The sequence below is a fragment of the Giraffa tippelskirchi genome, chromosome 13 (assembly GCF_054371585.1).
Source record: "Giraffa tippelskirchi isolate mGirTip1 chromosome 13, T2T-mGirTip1v1.2.pri, whole genome shotgun sequence".
In the NCBI taxonomy this organism is placed as follows: domain Eukaryota; kingdom Metazoa; phylum Chordata; class Mammalia; order Artiodactyla; family Giraffidae; genus Giraffa; species Giraffa tippelskirchi.
This window is the reverse complement of record NC_137287.1, coordinates 10295643-10323480: the sequence shown is the minus strand read 5'-3', so window position 1 is coordinate 10323480 and position 27838 is coordinate 10295643. Positions and strand designations below refer to the sequence as shown.

The following is a 27838-nucleotide window of genomic DNA, read 5'->3' as shown; positions in this document are numbered from 1 at the left end:
GACTCCGGGGCGAGGTCAATAAGGATGTGTGGCATCCTTACTCCATTCCATGGAATGACTTTGAGTGACAGCTGCAGCATCTCAGCCCCATAGAGATGCTATCAAAAACCAGCCAGATGTTCCAAAGCTCTTCTTGCTAATGAGCCCCAAGTGCAGGGGTCCTGGCCCCTCCACCTCCATTATCTTTATGAATTTTTAAACATACGGAAAGCATGTTGTTTGTGATTACATTAGACCTTCCAAAGGCAGCCTGAACATAAATTCTGAGATGAACAGCCGAGGGCTGGAAGCCTGCCTGTCGGTTTCACTTCAATAACTTATCTCAATGAATCCCCAGCAGAAAGCATCTTACATACGGTTCTTGAGAAGATGAGACATGAATGCCAGGGAATTACAAGACAGAGGGGCTTTATTGCAACAGTGAATAAGCTGAAAATTACAAGGTAATGGAATCTCAGTGGGAGGGCCCCGTGCCCTGCCATTAGCTAACTCAGACAGTGATTGCAGCAGGATCGGCTCAGGTGATGCAAGTACCACATGGGTTTCTGCACTTTGCACCCTCATCTGGTGAAGTCCAGAGACAATCATACTTGAAGGCAAAGGGTACACCTGGCTGCTGGGAGTGCTGATCTCACAGGAAAAGTCTAGGGAATTACCTGCCCTGGGAATCCTTTATTCTACAGGAGATGGTTTCCTTCTGAGCCCTTGCAATGCACAAACACTTGCTGACTTTAAAAAAAAAAAAAAAGGCACAACATGATACTTGCAAGTTAAATTTTATTTGGGGCAAAATGAAGACTGCAGCCAGGGAAACAGCATCTAAGGTAGCTCTGAGAGACTGTTCCAAAGAGGAAGCAGGGAAGGTCAGAATAGATGTGATTTTGGTGAAGGGGGAGTACATGCAATCAAACATGTATTTTTTTCAGGTTTCTGCTAGCCACGAGGAACAGGCATCACCATGAAGGATTTTAGTGTTTTTCTATATATGAGAAGATACAAGAATCGGACTTATAGAATCGGCTCCTGAAACTATCTGCAGAAGACCTGTCCTGCTAGCTTTTTTCCTGAGTACAGAGTGCCCTATTTCTGCTCTCCACCATGGACTCCTTTCAGGGGGTGTTGAAAATCAGCAGGCGCAGCAGGCCATTATTTAATCCTTGTAGAGGTAGATGGCAAGGTGCCAGTTTGTAGTTAACATACTAAATAGTGTTCAGAAAAGGTGCAGTAGCAAGTCAAGCCTGGAGGAGACAGTGATCTCCCAAGATGAACCTCTGCAGGCTCTACCCCTGGCCCTGTTGAGGGATCACTGAAGCAAAGGACAGCCTAAGCGGGGACTCCAGTCAAGAACATCTTTCCTGAGTTCCCTGCAATGCAGCCATGAAGACTCCAGACCATGCAGGAAACACAGAGGCAAAGGTGCAGCCCTGATTATGGGCTAGGCAACCACAACCACAAAGAGAGATACACACCAGTGCCAGATGAGACGTGTATACCAGATCCTGAGCTACCACTCCAGTTACCTTTTCATGACCTTTCCAGTAACCTCACCAGGTAGGTGATCGTAGCCCCATTATACAGAAGAAGAGAGATAAGTTATCTTAGTGGACAAGAAATTTGCATTACATCAGCCTATTGAATGTTGTTTCCTAAAATTTGGTTCTTGGAGGATCATCTCTATGATTTCTGCTCTATCCAGGCACAGGCTTCCTTGGTGGCTCAGGGATAAAGAATCCACTTGCAATGCAGGAGATGCTGGTTTGATCCCTGATCAAGAAGATCCCCTGGGGAAGGAAATGGCAACCCATTCCAGTATTCTTGCCTGGGAAATCCTACGGACAGAGGATCTGGCCAGGTACAGTCATGGAGTCGCAAGAGTTGGACATAACTCAGCAACTAAACCACCACCACGCACTGTGTATCTTTTTCATTATGTGCTTCTACACTTTTGAATTGATTTGCCCACTCACCCCAGCTCTGTTTAGTTAAACACAGCAGAGGGGTGGCATGCAGCCTAGGAGGAGCTGGGTACCCAGCCAGGTCCTGTCCCACTTGAGTCTGGCTGACCCAGGCAGGAAGTAGAGTTGATCAGGAAAAACCCCGCATTGCAGTCTTCAGCATCTCAAAATCCAAGATGAGAAACACAAGAAGTGGCAGACGTCACTGAAGGGAAAACAAAACATGGGTAGAACCTTGATAGAAGGGGATTCTGTGGGCAGCGTGCAAGGAGAAGGAAGGAACCTGCATCAGTTGACACCCTCAGTGGTGACCTTGAATGTGGGGTTTGCTTCCCGGGAACAGCTGAGCAGAGCAGAGCACAGGCATAGTGACTGGGTGCTGGGACCAGGTCGGGGAGGGGTAGGGGGTGTGGTAGCACCGAATGAAGGGTACGCTCTGAAACCAAGGCAGAAAATGAACCCCTATAAAAGCCCACGTGCCCGGGGCTTGAGGGCAGGACTTTACTTAGGAGCCAGAGGGCCCACCGTCTCCCTGTTCCTTGTCCTTCCTCAGTGCAGAGGAGTAACTGCAGGCGGGCAGAGTCTGAGGGTGAACCAGGTGGACATGTAAGGCCCCAGCTGCAGGGAGGGAAAGGCTGGGAGGCAGGGAAGCAGGCCCAGCACCTCTGGCTCTCCTGGAAGCAGCGTTTGCTTTCTGTTAAGACAGCAAAGGTTTGCTTTCACTCCCTGATGGGAGAAGAATGCCGGTCAAGGGCACGCACAAATGAGCCTCCAGTGTGGCTGACCACCCTCTGCTTGCCTTCCTCCAAGCCTCCCAGGCCCTGCAAATAAGAACCATTTCCAATTTGTGTTTATAAGCCTAAGCAAACAAGAGCTGGGCTGTCATCCCAAGTCAGACATAAAAATGCAGCTAATTATGTAAAATGGGATAAAGTGCTAAATCTAGAACCATTTCAGAGGGAAGAAAAGAGAAGGATGCTTGCAGGCGTGGGGGGATGGAGGATGGGGTGGGGGGATGGGGGATGGGGTGGGGCTATGGGGGATGGGGAGCATTGGGAGGCTTCAGGGACTTCATCACTTTGGGTCTCTGTTTTTCCAAATGTCTCAAACTGGAACTTTACTTTTTTTTTTTTAATTTTTATTGGAGTATTAATGATTTGGGCTTCCCAGATGGTGCTGGTGGTAAAAACTTGCCTGCCAGTGCAGGAGACATAAGAGACGTGGGTTCGATCCCTAGGTGGGAAAGATTCCCTGGAGGAGGGCATGGCAACCCACTCCAGTATTCTTGCCTGGAGAATCCCATGGACAGAGGAGCCTGGTGGGCTACAGTCCATGGGGTTGCAAAGAGTTGGACACGACTGAAGTGACTTAGCACACACGCATGCATAGTCAATTTACAATGTTGTGTTAGTTGCAGGTGTACAGCAAAGTGAATCAGTTATCCATATACATATATCCGCTCCTTTTTTTTCCAGATTCTTTTCCTGTATAGGCCATTACAGAGTATTGAGTAGAGTTCCCTGTGTCATACAGCAGGTTCTTATTAGTTATTGATTTTATATATAATAGTGTGTATGTGTCAACCCCAATCTCCCAATTTACTCCCCCCATCCCATGGTAACCATAAGTTTGTTTTCTACATCCCTGACTTGCCTCCTGTTTTGTAAATAAGCTCATGTGTGCTAAGTTGCTTCAGTCGTGTCCAACTCCTTGTGACCCTGTGGACTGTAGCCCACTAGGCTCCTCTGTCCATGGGATTCTCCAGGCAAGAATACTAGAGTGGGTTGCCACACCCTCCTCCAGGGGATCTTCCCTACCTAAGGATCGAACCCACATCTCTTATGGCTCCTGCACTGGCAGGCAGGTTCTTTACCACCTGGGAAGTAAATAAGTTCATCTGTACCCTTTTTTCTAGATTACACATATAGGTGATATCATGTGACACTTGTCTTTCTGTCTCTGATTCACTTTGCTCAGTAAGATTTTTTTAATTGCATCTATAATAACACCTTCTGCACAGACAGGTACAAGGAGGAGAAGAGGTGATGTTCAGTACTTGGCACACAGTAGGTGTTCAAACATGACAGCCCCCTTTCTCTCCCTTCACTATTCCCTCTTCTCCCTGCACTTTAATGTAAACTGAGTCTATAACCTTAAGAATTTCTTTATTTTGGGGGGGCTCCAAAATCACTGCAAATGGTGACTGTAGCCATGAAATTAAAAGACGCTTACTCCTTGGAGTAAAAGCTATGACCAACATAGACAGCATATTAAAAAGCAGAGACATTACTTTTCCAACAAAGGTCCATCTAGTCAAAGCTACGGTTTTTCCAGTAGTCATGTATGGATGTGAGAGATGGACTATAAAGAAGCTGAGCGTCGAAAAACTGATGCTTTTGAACTGTGGTGTTGGAGAAGACTCTTGAGAGTCCCTTGGACTGGCAAGGAGATCCAACCAGTCCATCCTAAAGGAAATCAGTCCTGAATATTCATTGGAAGGACTGATACTGAAACTCCAATACTTTGGCCACCTGATTCAAAGAACTGACCTATTTGAAAAGACCCTGATGCTGGGAAAAATTGAAGGTAGGAGGAGAAGGGAAAGACAGAGAATGAGATGGTTGGATGGCATCATCAACTTGATGGGACATGAGTTTGAGTAAGCTCTGGGAGTTAGTGATGGACAGGGAAGCCTGGCATGCTGCAGTCCATGGGGTTGCAAAGAGACACGACTAAGCAACTGAACTGAACTGAGTCTATAATCTTAAGAATCTTAAGAGTTTCATGGTTTGTCCTAATACTAAGACTGGCGGTGTTGCTCTGACATCCTCCCATGGGAGAACATGGAGTAAGTGATGGCTTTCATCATTTTCTGTTGGTTCCAGCTAGGCTTCTCTGATGGCTCAGCTGGTAAAGAACCCCTCTGCCAATGCAGGGGATGCAAGAGACATGAGTTTGATCCTTGGGTCAGGGAGACCCCCTGGAGAAGGAAACAGCAACCCATTCCAGTATTCTTGCCTGGAAAATTCCATGGACAGAGGAGCCTGGCAGACTACAGTCCATGGGGTCACAAAGAGTTGGATGTGACTGAGCGCATGTGTGCATGAGCATGCACACACACACACACACACACACAAGTTGGCTCTGGCTACATTATTATTAGTGCTACCATTATGATGGCCTCTGTTTAACTTGAGGAAGCTGAGTCAAATGTTCATTTAAACCAGTGAAGCTCAACAGAGACAAATATGTGTATAGAGTCTCCATTCTTAGATGCACTAATTGCTCACCAGACTCTCTAAATTCTAATTAAAACCACTCCACCAGATGATTTTATTTTATTGCTTTCAACTTGTAATTAAAACATTTACTGGCCAGCTATCTGAAAGAAAAGAAGAGATTCTCCTTGGGTGTTTGTAGAAGAAAAGGGGATGAAGGCCCCTGGGGCTCGGGGTGACTTGGTTGTTTGTGGTTTAACAAGATCAACTCTGTGTTGACTGGAGATCATTTGTGGGGAAGCACTGACTCTGCTTTTGGACATTCATCTTAGCTAGATTACAGCTAAATTCAAGAATTCAGTTCTTCACACACATTTTGAACACCCGTGCCCACCCAGGGACAGACGCTTTAACTGAATCTGGTCCTCACCAGTCAGGAATTGGTAAATGGCAAATCAAGCTCAGGTGATGGTTCACACTCTCAGAACTTCCTCAGAATGCCCTACTTAGGTCTTCTTTTCCTTGCTCTCATCTTCCTGATTCTGGCTGGTTATTTTAATTGACTCCCACTTAATGACTGTAATCAAATAGGACCCCAGAACTCTCTCAGATTCTACTTGCTCCACCTTCTACCTTGCTAATCACAGACAGTTTTTCTTTGTCAGGGGTGGGGGGTGTTGGGGAGGGAGGAGGTCAGTATTGGACAGACATCACCTGTCTAGCTCTAGGTTAGTTGTTACACATACAGAGTTTACTATTCTTAATATGAAGGTAGTCTTTACAAACTTATAAGAAAATCTGAGCCCACAATAGATAAACAAAGACCTAAGTCATTAGCAAAATAAAAATATGAATGGTCAAATATAATGCATGTTAAAACAAGCACAAGGGACTTCCCTGGTGATCCAGTGGTTATGACTTCACCTTCCAATGCATGGGGTGGGGGGTTCAATCCCTGGTCAAGAAGCTAAGATCTTACGTGCCTGGCAGCCAAAAAAACTTAAACATAAAACAGAAACAATATCGTACCAAATTCAATAAAGACTTTAAAAATGGTAAACATCCAAAAAATCTTTTAAAAAAATAAAACGAGCATGAGACAGTGTTTTTCATTCACCAAATTAACAAAGGATGATCGTAATTGAGTCAGTTTGATAGCATTACCAACTCAATGGACATGAATCTGATCAAACTCCAGGAGATAGGGGAGGACAGAGGAGCCTGGTGTGCTACAGTTCATGGGGTTGCAAAGAGTTGGACATGACTTAGCGACTGAACAACAACAAATCATAATTCATGACGCTGGTGAGCAGGCAAATTTAAAATGCTGGTAAGAGTAGTAATAGTATCAGTTCCTCCTCCAAGGATCTCAGAACCCAGGAAAAGGGTATGACTAGGGTCCCCATACCATGTGTCTACAGATTTAAAAGTTATAAACAAAGTTAACAAACTGTGAAGTATTTTCAGTCTTCCTACCTGGACAAATACACCCAAAGGTGGGAAGATCCCCTGGAGTAGGGAATGGCTACCCACTCCAGTATTCTTGCCTGGCGAATTCCATAGCCAGAGAAGCCTGGCAGGCTGCAGTCCAGGGGTCACAAAGAGTCGAAGATGACTGGGCGCACAACTCAAATGTGGGTAGTTATGGCACTATCCAAATATGGCTTATAATGTTCAGAGTCAAAATAATAAATAATGTAATATATGACGTTAACTGAAGTATTTAATACATAATGCACGCGTGTGTGCTCAGTCACATCTGACACTTTGCAAGCCCGTGGACTGTATCCCACCAGGTTGCTCTGTCCCTGGGATTTCCCAGGCAAGAATACTGGAGTGAGTTGCCATTTCCTTCTCCAGGGGATCTTCCCAACCCAGGGATAGAAACCGTGTCTCCTGTGTCTCCTGCACTGGCACGCGGATTATTTACCACTGAGCCACCAGGGAAGCCCAATACATAATGGCAAGGGGCTAAAAAAAACAAAAAAAAAGTGCTTTGTGAAACTTTCCATGACTTAAACTGTAGAAAAATATTTAAATGTAAATGTGCCAGAAGAGAATATTAACTGCTGTTGATGAAGTGGGTAGGCATGAGGGAATGGATTCCAGGTAATACTTTTCTCTTTAGGTAAGCCTTTATTTGGAAAATTTGCTAAAAAACAGCTTATTAATTTTACTCTGAAAAAAAAAAAAGAAAGCACAAATTCTTTTAGATGTTTTGAAATAGGGAATAAATGCACAATGTAAGTTACTGTTGGGGATCCAGGTTTGCTTTGGGAGTGTGTTCATGGTTGCTTATTAAATTTTAAAAGATAAATTAATTAAAATGCAAACAAACAAATAAACAAGCAGTATGCAGGGAATAATGATCAAGATGTGTTGAGTCAGAATTATGATTAATTCTGTACAACGAGGTGCAAATATAAAAATAAACCGTAAATTCACACTACATATATTAAAGTAAAGATATTAACAGAAATGCAGGTCCAAAAAGAAAAGGAAAGACAAAGCTTTGCTGACTACAAAGGTAAACGTAGTTGACCGGTGATGTGATTACTTTTTTCCTTGAGCTTCCTGGCAGGTAGAGCAAAAAAAGTCCCCCATTGACACCTCTTTGTTTGTAGTCAGCACCCAGAAGCCGTGTGATTCGCTGCATTGCAATCTTGGTCTGTCTCTTCCACGTGCACTGCCTCTTAGAGGGTGTCCTTCCATCCTCGTACTTCCAGTATATGAGAATGGCACCAAAAAAAAAAGGGTTGAACTGAGCTGTTTCTGATATCTAATGTACTTTGAGTCTCAGCTGTTGAATCAAGACATCTCTCTGCCCTCCCAGGTTCCAAGAAGATTCCAAAATGAATCAGCATTGCCTAGGGTTGGAGCCTGGCAGTAGCCAGAGGGGGAAATACCTGTCTCTAAAGGTTAGTACAGAGAAGAGCTGATCAGACAATCAGAACAGAAAAGATAAAGACACAGAGTTCCTGCTGGGAAATGGCAGGGGGTGGGGGTGGGGATTTCCTAAATACTGTGGATTAAACAGAGCAGAGTTTGGGGGTCTACAAGACAGACATCACTTCTGACACTAACTGCAAGTTCGGGCTCCCCGAGACTACCTTCAGATTTGATCACTTGCTAGAAGAATTCATAGACTCTCTGAAAACCATTGGAGTCAATGTTACAGTTTATTATGGCAGAATAATACCGGTTAAAAATAGCAAAGGGGAGACATATGAGGCAGAAGGCAGCTGAGTTTCACATGGAGAACTTTTTGCCAACCTGTCCCACCAGAGTTATGGGCTTCCCAGGTGGCTCAGGGGTGAAGGAGTAAAGGTGGCTCAAGGGTAAAGTATCTGCCTTCAATGCAGGAGATGCGGGTTCAATCCCTGGGTCAGGAAGGTCCTCTGGAGAAGGAAATAGCAACCCACTCCAGTATTCTTGCCTGGGAAATCCCATGGACAGAGGAGAGCTGGACGTGATTGAGCATGCACGCACTTACTTAAAGTGAAAACTGCTCAGTCATGTCTGGCTCTTTGTGACACCATGGACTATATACAGTCCATGGAATTCTCCAGGCCAGAATACTGGAGTGGGTAGCCTTTCCTTTCTCCAGGGGAATCTTCCCAAGCCAGGGATCAAATCCAGGTCTCTTGCATTGCAGGCAGATTCTTTACCAGCTGAGCCACAAGGGAAGCCCAAGAATACTGAAGTGGGTAGCCTATCCCTTCTCCAGCAGATCTTCCCAACTCAGGAATCGAACCAGGGTCTCCTGCATTGCAGGTGGATTCTTTACTAACGGAGCTATCGGGGAAGTCCTCTGCTTCAGGTAATCTACATGGTTATTCCTCTTTCTCACTCCTTGTTACCAAGATCGATCCAGAGCTGAAATAAGACGGGCTGTGGGAGCAGTGTTTCTAAATAGTAGTGTTGCGGGTTGAGTTCCCTGGAAAACAGTCTCTGAGATGGAATCTTATGTGTACCATACTTTATTTAGGAATACCTGTGGGAAGCAGAAGAACAGCCCCTGAAATGCCTACCTCTTAATCTCTGGGCCCTGTGAATATGTAACCTCACATAGTAAAGAGTCTTTGCAGATGTGAATAAGTTAAGGATCTTGAGATGGGGAGATGATCCTGGATTATCTGGACAAGTCCAGTATAATCTTAAGAATTTTTACAGTAGGGAGGATTGGAAGTCAAGAAAGTCAGAGTAAAAGAAGATGTGACAACAAAAGCAGAGGGCTTACAGGGAGATTTGAAGAAGCCTGCCCTGCTGGCTTTGAAGATGGAGGAATGGGCCACGAGTCACAGAAGAAGCCATTCTCAAGAAGCTGAAAATAGCAAAGAAAGAAGAGCCTTCGGAAGGAACACAGCGCCGCCAACATCTTAAGTCAGCCCAGTGAAATGTATGACCTCCAGAACTACAGGGGAATACATTTGTGTTGTCTGAAGCCACCCGAGTCTTTGGTTATTGGCCACAGCAGTCACAGGAAACTAATATAGGGCCTCTGGGAGTGAGAGGGAACAGGGGTGAGGAGAGAGACATCTAGTGATGCTCAGGCTCAAGGTCAGCCTTGACCAATGGCCTGGGGAGCTCTAGAGAGAGTTGCCTGTGACTGGGCTGAGATGGCCAGGCCTTTATGCCCCTGCTGTTGTCAAACCCAAGTTCCTGGGCCCTTTGCACAAAGGCCAGACAAACTGTGCATCATCTTTGGAGCAGAGGAAGGTTTATTTATTGCAGGGTCAAGCAAGGAGAAGGGAATGGCACCCCACTCCAATGGGGAGTGAAGAACTGCCTGAACTGCCTGAAGAATTCCATGGACAGAGGAGCCTGGTGGGTTACAGTCCATGGGATTACAAAGAGTCCGACATCGCTGAACAATTAACACTTTCATGCTAAGAGAACGGGGTGACTCACACCCAAAAAATGAGTTTCAGAGAAGAAGTTTTTGTTAATTAATTAATTTATGTATTTATTTTCATTTTTGGCTGTGCTGGGTCTTGGTTGTACACATGGGCTTTCTCTAGTTGTGGTGAGCAGGGGCTACTCCGCAGTTGCTGGTTCAGGCTTCCCACTGCCGTGGCTTCTCCTGTTGCAGGGCACAGGCTCTAGCACGTGGGCTCAGGGGTTATAGTGTATGGGCTCAGTTGCTCCACAGCACGTGGGCTCATCCTGGACCGGGGATCAAACCCATGCCCCTTGCATTTGGCAGGCGGATTCTTAACCCAGGGAAATAGAGAAGAAGTTTTTATAGGCAACATTTGAGGGGGAGGACTGCAGGAGGTGTAACCCTCCTCTGATTGGTTGGTAGGGAGGTAAGAGGGTGGAGTTCCAGGAATTATGAATGAATGAATGGTCTCATTCATCAGCCTTCTGTTTTCAACCAGTCTGGGGTCCATGAGCTAGCTCTCAGCCTGGAGTCTCCACCTTCCACCCGGGTGGGGCCTTAGTTCCTGTAGAAGAACTCAGGGGTCTGTATACATGGTTTTGCATATTACACACATATCCCCCTCAGTCCCAGGAGGAGCCAGGCCAGGCCCTAAGCTTCACAGATGTTTCTTTCTGTATTCCCTCACTCCCCTAATGAGGAACTGTTTGAATCTGCCCTTTGGAACTCAGGGAAGGTCTAGGAGGCAGAAACTCTTCTTCTATGAACAAGAAATGGGGGACATGGAAAGGCTTTTGTTCCCAGGAGGGCCTCCAGGGGGTCCTGCTCGGTTTCACTGCATCTACCCATCCTTGCTGAAGGACAGCTGATGCTGAGGGCTACCTGCGAACCCAGCCCCAGCTTCTGGGGCAACACATCCTTCCCAGTAGGGGATCTGGGCCTTGTATCCTATTGCCCCCCCCCCAAGTTTGCCTGTGGACACAATCACTCTTTTCCCCCTTGACTTCTTGCTTGTATCAGAGGCCAGAGAAAACAGGTAAGTCCCCTTGCTTTGTTCTTGGGGGTGAAGACATTTTGGGACGGTTCCAACAGAGGTTAATCCTCCATGTGCTAGTCGCTCAGTCATGTCCAGCTCTTTGCAACCCCATGGGCTATAGCCCACCAGGCTCCTTTGTCCATGGGATTTTCCAGGCAAGAATACTGGAGTGGGTAGCTATTTCCTTCTCCAGGGGATCTTCCCAACCCAGGGATCAAACCCAAGTCTCCTGCATTATAGGCAGATTATTAACCATCTGAGCCACCAGGGAAGCCCTCCATGGGTTCAGTTAATTAATCCATACAGACAACAGAGGAAAACGGCCTTTTACATAAGTAGCCTGCTCATGCTTACTCTAAATTGCATGTTTGCATCCTAAAAATAAGCTAACAGTTCTCAGAGGGTGAGGTGGCTGCCAGGATGTGTGTGTGCGCTCAAGTCAGCACTCGTGTCTGACTCTCTGTGATCCCATGGACTATAGCCCACCAGGCTCCTCTGTCCATGGGATTCTCCAGGCAAGAATACTGGAGTGGGTTGCCTTGCCCTCCTCGAGGGGATCTTCCTGACCCAAGGATTGAACCCACATCTCCTATGTCTCCTGCATTGCAGGTGGATTCTTTAACTGCTGAGCCACCAGGGAAGCCCCCAAGCTGCCAGAATACAAACCTCAAAAAAAGTCATGAAACCTGACAGAGGACTGTGGCTAGAGAAGGGTTAAACAATAATACTAATAACAACAGCCAACACTTCTTTATTGTTCATCATGTATATTACCAAGTGCTTTACCGCTTTGTTGACTTAAAGAGTGTGGTCTGTAGACCTACAGTGCCTAGAAGCTCATCAGAAATGCAGACTCTTAGGTCTTATCCTAAGGCTTCCCAGGTGGCCCAATGTAAATAATCACCTGGAGACTGCAGGAGACACAGGTTCGATCGCTGGGTCAGGAAGATCCCCTGGAGGATTCTTGCCTGGAGAATCCCATGGACAGAGAAGCCTGGTGGGCTATGTCCACGGGGTCACAAAGATACACATCTGAGTAACTGAGCACTCATGCACCCACAGATCTTATCTCAAACCTACCACATGGAAGCTTCAGTTTAATAGGACATTCAAGTCATTTATATGCAGGTTCAAGTTTGAAAAGTAGTGCTTTTTACGTGTGAACTCTTAATTCTCAAAAAACCGAAACAAAACAAAAACAAGGAGGAGCTACTATCATTGTTTCTATTTTATAGATGACAGCATTCAGGCAGAGGGATGAAATGATAAATCCCACAGTTGATAAGCATCTAACCACTCATCAGTCTGTGGCACAGTCTGAGCTCTTAGGCTCTCCTGCTCCTGAAAGGAGTGACTTTGGTATTAACTGATCTGGGTTCATACATCATATCCTTCTTGCTGGTTGTGTGCCTCTGGACAGGTTGTTTAACCTCTCTGAGCTGCTGTTTTCTCATCAGTGAAGTAGGTCAAGATTAGCATTTGCGTCACAGGGCTTGTATGAGGCAAACCAAGAAAATGCGTGTGAAGCATTTAGCAATCAGCGTTCGTTTCTGTTACGATCACTGTTATTTTCATCATTGTCATCATCAGCATCGTTATCATCATCATTTTCATCATCATCATTGTCATTCTCATTCTCATCATCACCATCATCATTTGCCATCCTCCTTATTGTCACCACCATCATCTACACCGTCAGGTGGAGGCTGGCAGGTTCTGGGTGGGGGGGGGCACAGCAGGAGCTGCAGAAAGTCACGAGGGTGAAGTTCAGCATTGCCTCTGGCAGCTGCCTCTGTGGACTTGACCACAGAACCAATGTCTTCCAGCTCCTAAAGCCCCACTGAGGTTTGTGACTCACAGTCTGTGTTCTTTCTGCCCATCCAGAATTGATAGCCCTTACAAAATATCTTCCTGGGATAGATGACTTGAAGGCAGCCTTCTCCCCACGTCGTGGTTGCTGTGGAAACAGGTGTCCCTCAGGACCAGAAAAGGGCTGGCAGAGACTTGACTTCTCGGCTCCTGGAAAATAATTGTTCCCTTTCCCCCGTGCTTGTCATTCCCGAGTAGCGTTTATCAAAAGAGCGCGCGCTGTGTGGCCCCCTCCCTGACTCTCGTCTCTGCTTGGTGTCTGTTGGAAGGAGTGTGCCTTCTGGCTTCTATCTGTGTCTTTGCACTTGTTGCTGGTAGGCTGGGTTAGAACTGGTGTTGACCCCTCAAGACTGATTTTCTTTATCTAGCCTTGTGTCTTCTTGCTGTTCCTTGAAAACATCCTCTTATTTTCTGCGTTTCTTCATACAAGTGTGCGCGCACGCTACATCGCTTCTGACTCTTTGCGACCCTGTGGATGGTAGCCCGGCAGGCTCCTCTGTCCATGGGGATTCTCCAGGCAAGAATACTGGAGTGGGTTGCCATGCCCTCCTCCAGGGGATCTTCCTGAATCAGGGATTGAACCCATGTCTCTTATGTCTCCTGCCTGGCAGGTGGGTTCTTTACCACTAGGAAGCCCCCACTCATACAAGCACTTCCTCCCTTATTTGAAAGAAAGCCACAATCATCAAGGTTTTAGCACTCAAGGAAGGGAACAATAGCTCACCAAATAGCTCTGTGCCCCGGAGGTTTGTCTTCCTTTCAGGTCAAGGGTTCTAACTGGATTCCCATGGCTGTCAGCATGCTTCTCCCATAAGGGAGTTGCATCCCCTTTAATCCATTGTGTGTGTGCATGTGTGTGTGTTCTTGTGGACATAAATAACTTTCTCTTGTTTTCCTTAGCACAGCTGAGAGATGCTGAAATGTTAAAAATAGAGAACCTAACTAAATAGAAAGGAAAAGCAAAAATAAAAAACAGCAAAAAATAGAGGTATAAGAACAGTCCAGAGCTCCAGGACAGAGGGCTACCTCAGAACCAGAGTCCTGGTCCTGCTGTTCCGGCTCCTACCCTACTCTGGGCTCTGTTTACCTCCCAGGTCCAGGCTTCCTCCATCTCTGAACGCACCCCGATTCCATCACAGGGGAGCTGGTTACCTGGTTACTTTTTTTTTTAAGGGATTAATTTCTACTATGACCATCATATGTATTCTTTTTTTAAAAGAATTTTGAAAAATCATGGTATTTAGTTATCTGTTTTTGGCTGCGCTGGGTCTTCGTTGCGGCGTGGGCTTTCTCTAGTTGCAGTGAGCAAGCTTCTCACTGTGGAGGCTTCTCTTGTTGCAGAACACGGGCTCTAGAACACACGGGCTTCAGCAGTTGTGGTTCCTGGATTCTAGAGCACAGGCTCAATAGTTGTGGGCCACGGGAGCTTAGCTGCTCTGCGACCTGTGGGATCTTCCCAGACCAGGGATCAAACCCCTGTCTCTTCCATTGGCAAGCAGATTCTTTACCACTGAGCCACCAGGGAAGCCCCCTGGCCACCTCTTGAAGCAAAGGCCTAATAGAAAGGTTTGAGCTCTGCCATCTTCCCCTCCCTTCCCCAAAAGAAAGAAAACATTCTAGAATAGAACAAGACATGAAGAAAATGTTGGATTTAAGCTCTCCTGGACCCTGAATCAGCCTTCTCCCTCTTCATTATGTCCTTAAAAGCGGACTTAATTCTTTGTGGTTAGTCAAGATAAAAGAAGAGGAATTTGACTTGAAGATCATTCTCATCTCATCTTGAAACTTTTCTGCGTTGAAACTAGCCAGACTTCCTTCATCTCTATCTCTCTTCTCTCTCCTTTTCTTTCTTCCTTGCTCTCATTTACCGCATACAATAAATACCAAGTTTCAGCTATGTGCAAGGTGTACTGTATGGGGCATTGATTTAAAAATGTCTGTTTTAAATACATTTTTCATTTCTAAAATTCTTAGGCAGAATAACACTGTACCTTGCCGATAAGGAAACCGCTCTATAATTTCACTCTTCTTTTCTTGAACACAGGAGCTCCAGCAACTCCCTACATGTATGTGTTCCCAGTTTCTAGGTCCGTGTATATACGTGTGGGTTTGGTCAGACACATGTAACAGAATGTGGGTGCGTGTGTGCTCCTGTCATTGGAATCTGACTCTTCCCTCATGTTGCTTTTATGCCCATGAACCCAGAGGTACTTTTGTTAAAATTAATTTTTATGAGAGTATAGTTGCTTTACAATGTTGCATTAGTTTCTGCTGTACAGCAAAGTGCATCATGCGTATACACATGCATGCTACATCTCTTCAGTTGTGTTCAACTCTTTGAAACCATGTAGATTGTAGCCCAGCAGTCTCTTCTATCCATGGGATTCTCCAGGCAAAAATATTGGAATGGGCTGCCATGCCCTCCTCTAGGGAATCTTCCCCACCCCAGGAATTAACCCATGTTTCTTAAATCTCTTGCATTGGCAGGCGGGTTCTTTACCACTAGCACCACCTGGGAAGCCCCCACATATATGTATATTCCCTCTTTTTGGATTTCTTTCCCATTTAGGCCACCGCAGAGCATGGAGTAGAGTTCCCTATGCGACACACAATAGTCTCATGACTTATTTATTTTATACATAGTAGTGTGTACGTGGAGGGAAGCATGGCAGCCCCCTCCAGTATTCTTGCCTGGAGAATCCCATGGACAGAGGAGCCTGGTTGGCTACAGTCCAGGGGGTCACAAAGAGTCGGACATGCCTGAAGCAACAGCACACACGCACCCAGTGTGTACGCTTGTGTGTGTCAGTCACACTCAGTCATGTCCGACTCTATGGACTGTAGCCAACCAGGCTCCTCTGTCCATGGGATTCTCCAGGCAAGAATACTGGAGTGGGCTGCCATGCCCTTCTCCAAGCAGTGTGTATATGCCAACCCCAATCTCCCATTTCATCCTGCTCCCTTTTACCCCCGTGGGGTCCAATAGTTTGTTCTCTAGTGTCTGTGTCTCCATTTTTGCTTTGCATATAGGTTCATCTGAACCATCTTTCTATACTCCACACATAAGCAATATTATACAATCCTTGTTTTTCTCATTTTGACTTAACTTCACTCTCTATGACAGCCAGATACTTTTTGGAAGGTGACTTTTCCAAGCCATTAGCCACTCAGCCGACTCCACTCCACCCCGCCCCGCCCCCACCTCCACGCCATCGCTATGCAAGGCAGCTCACACAAGTCCTGACGGCCTAGAGAAAGTACTTACCTGATGCCGAAAGAGGTGTAGCCCAGCTGCTTCTCATGATTCAAGTTCCAGAACAGGCCGCGCTGTGGGGAGCTCATTGTCAGCCAGGAAACAGCAGGGAGGCGGCAGATGGCAACCTCCGCTTCTCAGCTGAAGCTTCCCTCCATGAGAAACCCCACTTAAGCCAGCTTCTCACCTCCTTTTCTTGTTCTGGGGATTCTATTCGTAGGAAACAAAGCTTTCTGCCAGATTTTCCTTCTGAGGAGGAGCTAGCCACTAAGCAACCCCCGAACATCGCCATTCTGCGCTCTCTCTGCTCTCCAGCAGCCCTAAATCCTCATCCTTCTGCTTAACTGCCCTCTGGAGCGCATCCTTTCTCTGACATGCGCAGCAGGAGCCGCCTGAGTACCAGCCGCGGAGACCCCAAAGGATCATGGGAATCGTTTGGTCTTAGGGTGTACTTCTCTTCCAGGAGTCTCCGAATACCTTTCAGACAATTAAATGTTATTGTTGTAAATGGGGAAACTGAGGACTAAAGAAATTAAGCTCCTTCCTCGGAGACACATGGCTGATGACCCAAAGGAATCCAGCCCACCTATTTTTCTCATTTTCAATCCTCCCGAAAGAATGTAATTCACAACCTGAGAAGTGAGGCTAATGCAAAATTATGCAGCTTGTTTTCTGCATTCAAGAAGGTCTCTTTCCTTGACCTCCCTCCTTACCTCCACAGCCCTTCAGCCCCTTCCCATGTGTCTGCACGCCCTCCAGCTTGTGAGGGTCCTGCGCTAATGCAGTTCTGGTTGGAAAGCTGTGCTCGGGGGCCAGAAAGGTCATTAGAATATGCGGCGGCCAGGATACCTCTCTCCCTGGAGCTTTCTCTTCCCTTAGCTTAATTCATTCTTCTTATGTATGTGGGCATGTTTATGTGATCATCTTCCAAGGATCTGAGCCTGTAGATATGGTAGAAGACAATATTTGGGGCATGGATGACCCATTATGATGCTGATAGATTTTTTTTTATTCCTCATAATGAAGTCTACATAATAATAACAGTAATAAGTATTGAATATACACACAGACACACACACATATATATAACAACTATATATATATAGTTGTTGAGGTCGAGTCGCTAAGTCGTGTCTGACTCTTTGTGACCCCATAGACTGCAGCATGTCAGGCTTCCCTGTCTTTCACCATCTCCTGGAGTTTGCTCATACTCATGTCCATTGAGTCAGTGATGCCATCCAACCATCTCATCCCCTTCATTCCCCTTCTCCTTCTGGTTCAGTCTTTCCCAGCATCAGAGTCTTCCCCAGTGAACTGGCTCTTCGAATCAGGTGGCCAAAGTATTGGAACATCAGCTTCAGTATCAGTCGTTCCAGTGAATATTCAGGGTTGATTTCCTTTAGGATTGACTGGTTTGATCTCCTTGCTGTCCAAGGGACTCTCAACAGTCTTCTCCAGAACACTATATATATATGTGTGTGTGTGTGTGTGTGTATGTGTGTGTATATATATATATTTATATTTATAAAGTACTGAGTGTCCAGCTTTATTTTAAGTGTTGTATATACATTATCTCATTTACTACTTATATCAATGTTCTGAGCCAAGAACTCTTATTATTTCCTTTTATGTGTATGAGCAAACGGAGGAACAGAAATGTTATAAAGTTTTCCCAATATCTATTAATAATAAGCACCAGGTATTGAATTTGAGACTTTAAATATATGATCACAAATTCATTCAGCAAATCTGAGAAGTACTCAGCTTTCCATGGAGGCTTAGAAGATTAAGTTGATTGCTTAAGGCACACAGCCTGGGAGGGGAGAACAGGCCTGGGGCCAGGCAGCTGGCCATCCCCAGAGTGACCAGTCTTTCTACCACTGACCCCACTGAAGTGCCGGCTTATTAAGGACCTGCCCTCCCATGGTTTATGCAGTGCCCCGCAGAAGGCTGACCTCTTAACAGACATTCCATAAACACATGCTCCTTTTTCTATTGAGCTCATGGATTTGAAATTAAATATTGATGTTAAATTCTGTTATCCATACTCCTCGGAGTAATAGCATGGGTGATTCAAAGGAGCAAATCATTCCTCAATCATGTATGCTTTGCTTCAATAATGCATTTAGGTATTTATGTTTGAATATGGGTTAGCTACGTATGGGATTCATGTCACTTCTCCCAAAATAATGAGGATGTTGTGTGATGGTCTGACTCAGGAGAAGCTGGGAATAACCGTACATTTCCATGCTCAGTGTCCTGCTGTGTCCAGCCCTGCCATGGGGTCAAGGAGCCATCACATGCATGGGGGCCACACTGGCCATCCCGGTGGTCCTTGGCTTGTGAATGGCTTTTGTTCGACTCACAGTGTTGGACCTACGCATGGTATCCTTCCTCCCACGCTCCCTCCCTCTCTTTCTTTCTTGTAGTAGAATTTATTATCCTTGTCACCATTAAGAGATTAGGAGATGTTGTTGAGATTTCTGGTTTCTCCGAAAAAATTGTGTCTGACAACGTAAGCCCCACATTTGTGCTTGGCAGTTAGCTAGAGCTAATTAATGAAAAGTCCCTCTTCTAGATGAGACATGATCTCAGTCATCATCATCCTCTGTCATCTCTTTGACACTAAGGCTGAGTGTCAGTTGCCACCAACCCTCAAGCTTATGCAAATGTTTCCTGAGTCCCAGTCAGTGCCACTTATTCCTGCTATAGATCTAGCAGCTAAAGCCATGTGCATTCATGAGCCTTGTCTTAGGTGATGCTAATCACCCAGGGTGAGTGGCAGAGCATGCAAAACATCACTCCAGCTCATCCCTGAGGTCCACCTTTCTCGTATCTTCTCTCCGGTGAAGTGATGATTCGTGAATTCTCAGTCCTGTCTGACTCATTGTGACCCCGTGGACTGTAGTCCACCTAAGATCAGCCAAACCACAGCCAAACGTCAAGCCACAAGCTTACAACAAATACTTGTTGCTGCAAGTCACTGAGATTTGGTTGTTTGTTATGCAGCATTAAAAAAGGGAAAAACTAGCTAATAGAGCTATGAAATGGGAGAAAAGGGAGAGTCTTGTTCTAGTTTGTCAATTATCGAGAATTTCTATTATGCCATAATATACCACTATGATGTTTACCTGTTTACTCTGAAAATGCACTTTTACTAAGATTTTTTTCTTTTTCCATATTAGTATGTCTGGACTGACATTGGCACATCTGTAATAGGTAAAGCTACCCGCCTCAATAGAATCATTTGATGGTGACCATAAATTACCAGATATCGTGAAAAAATAAGAGGAAGCCATTTGATCAGTTGTATCTGACTCTTTCAAGCCCCATGGACTGTAGCCTGCCAGGCTCCTCTGCCCATGAATTTTTCCAGGAAAGAATACTGGACTAGGGTGCCATTTCCTACTCCAGGGGATCTTCCCTACCCAGGGATGGAACCTACGTCTCCTGTACTGGCAGGCAGATTCTTTACCACTAGTGCCACCTGGGAAGCCCAAGAGAAAGCCTGGTGTCCTCCGAAAAGAGTGGGTTGAATAGGCATCTTGCAGTTTGTCGAGAGCTAAGATAAGCACCTCATTTTTTCTAACTAAAAAATCCTAGATGTTTTGATGTACCTGACTCCATCAGCTTCTCCTTTGCAGTAGAAAACTGAGAAACCAACTCCACTGGCTTCTGTTGTCTTGATTCTGTGGGCAGCCTTGAGAACTAGTCCCATCGGTCCTCTTATCTGTTCATTTACAGTCATCTTGTCGGGGTCACAGATAAGTACCCAACTCATTAGGCGCTGACCCCTACTGGAGCAATCATCATAAACCACCATGAGCTCTTCCCAGTTCAATTGATGTGTAAACTATTTAAGGACAAGACGAAATGAACAGGAAAGATTTTCTGGTTTAGTTTAATTGCTTCTCAGGTGGCCTCTCATTACCAAGCTCTGTTACGACTAAAGAACCAGAACTACCCTAGTGAAACTAATACAAGAGACCCAACTACTTCGGGGAATACAGCTTGACTCAACAGATCCCAGGGAACCTATACTGAGCCAGGCTGAAAGAAAGACTGTCTCAGTCTACTTGTGCTGCTGGTGGGTCTTCTCTCATTTCATGCGCATCACTTAAAATTGCAGTCTCTTTAGATTGAATGAGCAGATTGTGTTGTCCACAGGTTCCTTGCTCTTTAAAGTATATATATATATAGAAAGTGATGGCTACCTTAACCATGAGTCAGATTGTCTCTATTGGGATGTCTTTATTGGGATGCATTTTGAGGGCATCAAGGAAAAGATGGGCTAAAAATTGCAATGAAAATACATCTGGGTAGATAAAATAAGATTGGCAGGAACTGATGGTTGCTGAGGCAACATTGTGCTTCATCATACTATTTTCTCTACTTTTGTGTGTGTTTGAAATTTTTCATAATAAAAAATGAAAAAAATTTAAGTCCGCAAGTCATATCAATTCAGATTTGGATACTTCCTTTGTGTATATATAAAAGAACGGCAGTCAGGAAACCTCACTTCACAAACCATGTTGGATTCTGGTGTTCTTATGCTTTCGCTATTTTGTCATCAATACATGAACTGTGAACTTCCAGATGTTCAAGCTGGTTTTGGAAAAGGCAGAGGAACCAGAGATCAAATTGCCAACATCCGATGGATCATTGAAAAAGCCAGACAGTTCCAGAAAAACATCTATTTCTGCTTTATTGACTATGCCAAAGCCTTTGACTGTGTGGATCACAATAAACTGTGGAAAATTCTGAAAGAGATGACAATACTAGACCATCTGACCTATCTCTTGAGAAACCTGTATTCAGGTCAGGAAGCAACAGTTAGAACTGGACATGGAACAACAGACTGGTTCCAAATAGGAAAAGGAGTACGTCAAGGCTGTATATTGTCACCCTGCTTATTTAACTTCTATGCAGAGTACATCACGAGAAACGCTGGTCTGGAAGAAACACAGGCTGGAATCAAGATTGCCGGGAGAAATATCAATAACCTCAGATGTGCAAATGACACCACCCTTATGGCAGAAAGCGAAGAAGAACTAAAGAGCTTCTTGATGAAAGTGAAAGAGGAGAGTGAAAAAGTTGGCTTAAAGCTCAACATTCAGAAAACTAAGATCATGGCATCTGGTCCCGTCACTTCATGGGAAATAGATGGGGAAACAGTGGCCGACTTTATATTTTGGGGCTCCAAAATCACTGCAGATGGTGATTGCAGCCATGAAATTAAAAGACGCTTACTCCTTGGGAGGAAGGTTATGACCAACCTAGATAGCATATTTAAAAGCAGAGACATTACTTTGCCAACAAAGGTCCATGTAGTCAAGGCTATGGTTTTTCCAGTAGTCATGTATGGATGTGAGAGTTGGACGGTGAAGAAAGCTGAGCACCGAAGAATTGATGCTTTTGAACTGTGGTGTTGGAGAAGACTCTTGAGAGTCCCTTGGAATGCAAGGAGATCCAACCAGTCCATCCTAAAGGAGATCAATCCTGGGTGTTCATTGGAAGGTCTGATGTTGAAGCTGAAACTCCAATACTTTGGCCACCTCATTCGAAGAGTTGACTCATTGGAAAAGACCCGAATGTTGGGAAGGATTGGGGGCAGGAGGAGAAGGGGATGACAGAGGATGAGATGGCTGGATGGCATCACCGACTCGATGCACATGGATTTGGGTAGACTCTGGGAGTTGGTGATGGACAGGGAGGCGTGGTGTGCTGTGGTTCATGGGGTTGCAAAGAGTGGAACACCACTGAGCGACTGAACTGAACTGAACTGATTTTGTCAAACCATGGAAACAACTGGCTCTGGATTTTCAAAGTCTGACTATTAAACTGATAATTGGTGGTTAGGTGGGTTATATGGGTTAAGGGGGTCAAAAACTACAAACTTGCAATCACAAAAAATAAATCACAAGGATGTAACATATAGCATGGCAACTACAGTGAATAATACTGTGGTATATATTTAAAAGTTGCTAAGGAATTAGATCTTAAAAGTTCTCATTGCAAGGAAAAAAAGGAAACAAACTTGTAACTATATATGGTGACAGAGGTTAATTAGACTTACTATGGTGATCCTTTCTCAAAATATGTAAATATAGAATCATTATGTTGTACACCTGAAACTAAAATAATCTTATATGTGAATTAAACCTCAATTAAAAAAATGAAAACTAGGCATAACAACACTTATCTGGTAAGGTTGACATAAGGATTAGATCAATTATACATAAAATGTGTGACATAGTGCCTGGCAGACTGCATAATCTCATTGAGTGATAGATGTTATTCTTCTTTTTACCTCTCAGATCCAGAAAGACTCCAGCCCTTCAGATCAAATAGCTGAAACAATGGATGATCTGAGCTGTTGATAACCTTACACCACCCAGGTGCCCACCCACATAGAAGAAAAAGTCCAGAGCCAAAGAGCCTTGCTCTTCCCATCACGGTAAGTGTCAAGTGCTGTTTCTTCAGAGAAAATAGACTCTGCTTTTGTGCATCACAGATAAGGTTCTGGGGGTCACTGAACCTGAAAATGCCATGTGCAGTATTGTCCATGAGGCTCTGTCCATTTTTCTGGGAAGACAGATCCAGAATTTTCAGTGCTGGCCATTCCAATCAGTGCAAAGTGGTACCTCATTGTAGTTTTTGATTTGCATTTCTCTAATAATTAGTGATGTTGAGCATCTTTTCATGGGCCTGTTGGTCATCTGTGTGTCTTCTTTGGAGAAATATCTACTTAGGTCTTCTGTCCAGTTTTCGATTGGGTGGTTTGCTTTTCTCATTATTGAGTTGTATGAGCTGTTTGTATGGGCTTAATTTTGGAAATTAAGCCTTGTCTGTTACATCCTTTGCAAGTATTTTCTCCCATTCCTTAGGTTGTCTATTCACTTTGGTTATGGTTTCTTTTGCTGTGTAAGAGCTTGTAAGTTTGATTAGATCCCATTTGTTTATTTTTGCTCTTATTTCTATTCGCTTATGAGACTGATGTAAGAAAACATTGGTACAATTTATGTCAGAGAATGTTTTGCCTATGTTCTTCTCTAGGAGTTTTATGACATCATGTCTTGTACTTAAGTCTTTAAGCCATTTTGAGTTTATTTTTGTATATGGTGTGAAAAACACTTTTTGAGTGTTTATTATGGCCTAGATTGTAGAAAGTTCAGCAGTGAATAAAACAGGACAGAATGCTGTGCCTTTATGGAATTTAATTTCCAGTGGACCTAAGAACTCCTAAGAATCACTGATCCCTGAAACCAAGAAGCAAATGGAATGTGGTTTTAATTTTCCAATGGTTCTTTTGGTTACACTGAGTTATAGATTTCTGTTTTCTGTAGACATCGGTATTTGACACTGTGGGCACCAAGGGAAAGAATGGATGAAATTTACCAGTTATATTTGAAGACAGCAAGTTTCCTCTGGGTATACCCCGATAGAACTATAGGGGTGAAAAGAAGCTATTAAATAACCTGGTAAAGTGAGAAACAAACATCAGAACGAACAAAAAGTCTTGGTATTTTGGCATCAGAGGGACTTAGGTTTGAACCTTTAGCTACCTGTGAAAGATTGGACAAGAGATACAAATTCTCTGAGAAATGGCATTTTCTTGAATTAGAGGTATGTGTCTTGCAATGTTATCCTGAGTGTTAAACGACAGAACTGGCCCTCATTGAATGTTATTTCCTTATGGGTAAGGCATCTTTTTATATTGGGACCATGGACCCGTAAATGTAAACCATACACACGCACACACACACAAAAAAAAAAAACCACATGTGCAAATGTCCATAATACTGACAAAGACTTGCCAAATTTTAAATTTTGTCCCAGTCAAAGGAGTTATAAAAAACAAGCTACAGTAAAACCATGCACGCAGACGCATACACACACACACAACTATTGGTTGTGTTCTTTCATTTAATAAATAATGTTTTTTAAAGATACCGTAAAAGAGGTTTAGTTTCAGCAGGAAAGGCAGTCTTTTTAATGGAATAAGTGTTGCTTCAAAACTAACATTGTCAATTGTATTGAAAATTTAGTACATTAAAATTCAACACAAACATATGTAAATATATGCCAATATATTACAGGATATATAATAATACATAACAGTGTAAACTTGAAAAGTTAAAAGCTGAATATATTTTCTTTACTTTCTCGTCTCACTTGCAAGGGTGTCACAGTCCATTTGCTTTATCTCTTGATTCTGAGAACCCTGTAATGAGATGGGCAGGACAAGGACTTTTAGTTGCATTTTTCCAGAGCACATGAAGACTCAAGGGTAAAATGGCTCCCAGTCTCCTCTCTCTTTCCAGCTTTTCCAGTGGGTCCCATAGAACAGGGACCTGAAATCGTTGGTCCAGACACTAGTTTTTCTTTGCGGGCAATGGGAGGGGAGTTTCAGCTCGATGTGAGGCAGAACTTTGAGGACAGACAAAAACTAGTATGCTCACAAATGCAGGAGCATTGTGGTGGAAACCGGATGAGCACCTGAGAAGGGAATGGCAACCCACTCCAGTAGTCTGGACTGGGAAATCCCATGGGCAGAGGAGCCTGGCAGGGTTACAGTCCATGGGATCACAAAGAGTTGGACATGACTGAGCGACTAAGCGTGCACCTGAGGATACCCTCTCCCCTTTCCAACAGCGCTGTCAAAGATATGAGGCTCACACCAGGTCTTCCTTTGACCCTAGAATAAGGTTTCCAGGCCCTTCAGTTGAATTCACAGTCCATAATGAGTTAGGAGATAGCTTGGATTTTAGAATCAGACAGACTTGGTCTAGAATCTTAGCTCAACCTACGTTTCTATGAACACTGTGTTTCATCTCTCCCAGCCATCTGTATTTGTCAAATCGGGACAGCAGTTTAAACCTCTTAGTGTGGTAAACATGAAGGAAGGTAATATGTGTAAAGTTCCTAGTGTCATCCTCCCAGGGCCACTGTGTACAGTTGCTCAGGTTGCATATTGCTCAAGAGCACCAAAAAGTCCAGGAGACGACTTGAGGAAGAATTCTAGCCAGTGCTCAGATCTGCTTCAGGCTGGAATGAAGAAGGACCTTGTAGTCATTTGTGCACCCAGGCTGGATACTTTCTCCTAAGTCTGAGAAAGGCTCTGGATGTTGTAAGAAGGTCCTTCCTTCTTTTCCATGCCCTCTCTTTGGTCATTTCCCCTTCAGTGAACCTGGGTGGTGAAATATACTACCCTAAGGCGCTCACAATTCTCCACGAGCTGCTCAGCCTCCATGGGCTGGACTGCAACTTCTTCCAAGCAAACGAGAGGAGGAAAATTTCTCGTTACCTCCAGGGCCTTGACAAGGATTGGTTCTGTCTCTAAATGAAATACCCTTTAAATTGCCCTGAAATTGCATCGCTTGTCTCAGCTAAGTGGAATCCTATGGACTATAAATCTGACTTGAAAGGGCTGTTTAATTTGACTAAGATGTTACAAAGGGTTTACCAAAATTTAAAGCATTTGTCTATGGAAAATCAATTATGGTCTAATCCATCTCCCTGATGACAGGAGTGTTCTCATTTTCGAATGGCGCTTGTGCACAGGCACGCGTGTACGCATGCACGCACACAAACATACATTTGGGATGCAATGGCTGGAGTCTCATGTTGCAGAAATTCCATGTAGATTGAGTAGGGATTATTCACTAATGAGAAGTTATCAGCTCCAGTGATTTTAGCACATTGCTCATTGTTTCTAGAATGCTGGGAGTTTACCCACTGGCCACAGACCAGGTGTCAGCTACATTTAGAGGAAAGAAAGTAAAGTGTTCTCCATTCCAGGTCCCTTGGTTCCTGTTACTCTCCAGCGATATAGGTACAAGTCTACCCAAGTGGGTGAAATAAAACTGGTCTCCGTATTGAGGGTTTCTCTGGTGGCTCAGTGGTAAAGAATCTGTCTGCCAATGCAGGAGATGTGGGTTTGATCCCTGGATTGGCTAGATCCCCTGGAGAAGGTAATGTCTACCCACTCCAGTATTCTTGACTTGGAAATCCCATGGACAGAGGAGCCTGGCAAGGCTATAGTCCATGAGGTCGCAAAGAGTCAGACACGACTGAGCAACAAGACAACAACCACAGCTTAAGTATTCAGATTAAAAAGGAGGCTTTTTTGTAGATCTCCCCTCTAGGGCTAGGATTACCTTCTGCCTAGAAGACATCTTTCTCCCTGGGAGGCCCACAAGAGGAATGGATTTGAGTGATAGCCTATTTTGGCACTAATGGTAAAGAACCTGCCTGCCCATGCAGGAGATATGAGATGTGAGTTCCATCCCTGGGTCAGGAAGATCCCACAGAAAAGGGAATGGCAACCCACTCCAGTATCCTTGCTGGGAGAATCCCATAGACAGAGGAGCCTGGCGGGCCACAGTCCATGTGGCTGCAAAGAGTTGGACACAACTGAGCGACTGAACATACACACACACACACACACACACACACATATACTGTGCTTTGGGTGTGTATGAACATTAAGCTTCTGACCATCTCTTAAAAGGTCCTGGAGTAAGAGACACTCATTCACTGCATCCTAGGTGCCCTTGGGACCTGTGTCTTGCATGGCTCGAACAGGACCTTCTGGAGACAGAAGGGCAGAGAAAACACTGAGTTAACTGTCAACTGCCGCTACCCCACCCAGAGTACACCTCACAGCCTCCTCAGATGCTCTTTCCTGACTTATTCTTAGAACAGGCCCTAGGACAGGTTCTAGTTTCCACTGGAGCCAGTCCAATTGGAGGGACTTCCTCAAGGAGAGTCAGAGAAGGAAAGAGAAAATCCGTCTCAGATCCATACCCGGATGGGTCAGCTGTTCCCAGGGGCTGGACAAAGCACTCGCTTTGGAAAGTGACAAAAGTGGATTCAGGATGAGTTCTTTCAAGTTCCAAGCTTCACAACCTGAGATTGATGGATACTGGTGAGCACAGCAACTGCAGAATGTATAACCAGAAAAAGCCAAAGTAAGAGATGAGGCATGCACACAGAAGGAACCAAATCTAAGACAAGAGCATGAACGGCTGACTTGGAAGGCCCAGTGGTTTAAAGAAGTATCAGCAGACATTCCCTTACATGCACCCCTCCCTCTGGGGTCACAGCCTCACCCTGCCTTCGAGGGTCCTTAAGACTATAGAGAAAGTGTCAGTCACTCAGTCATGTCCGACTCTTTGCGATCTCATGGACTGTAGCCCGCCAGGCTCCTCTGTCCATGGATTCTCCAGTCAAGAATACTGGAGTGGGTCCATGCCTTTCTCCAGGGGATCTTCCCAACTCAGGGATCACACCCAGGTCTCCTCCATTGCGGGCAGATTCTTTACTGTCTGAGCCACCAGGACCATAGAGAAGCAGAGGCGAAATTCTGGAAATACACATGACAGTTTTCACTCATTTTAAAGAAGCAGGCAGGAAACCACAAGGGTAGTTTCCCAATTCTGTCTCCCAGTACCATCTGGGCAGCCAGGACTCAGGCTGCACAAAAGAATCAAGAACGAGGCAGGATCTGTTTGAGAGCAGATGCATGGAGGGCTCTTTCCATTCAGCTCAGTATCCTGCATTCCCATCATTCCCCAAGCCCTCTTTGACCCCTCCTAGGAGCCCCCTCCCCATCCCTCTGAA

The 27838-nt window shown here is 44.8% G+C and overlaps 2 long non-coding RNA genes across 2 annotated transcripts in view; one reads left to right on the top strand and one right to left on the bottom strand.

The window, feature by feature from the left end:
• Positions 1-16603, bottom strand: part of LOC145532594 (uncharacterized) — a 49169-nt gene extending 32566 nt beyond the window's left edge. Inside the window, exon 1 of the long non-coding RNA XR_014073412.1 lies at positions 16226-16603. This is a non-coding gene — a long non-coding RNA (uncharacterized LOC145532594). The remainder of the gene's footprint in view (positions 1-16225) is intronic.
• LOC145532613 (uncharacterized) lies at positions 927-23991 on the top strand. Its single transcript, XR_014073431.1, has 3 exons — positions 927-1551; positions 1697-1852; positions 22531-23991. It is a non-coding gene; the product is annotated as an uncharacterized LOC145532613 (long non-coding RNA).
• The last annotated feature ends 3847 nt before the right edge of the window (positions 23992-27838 follow it).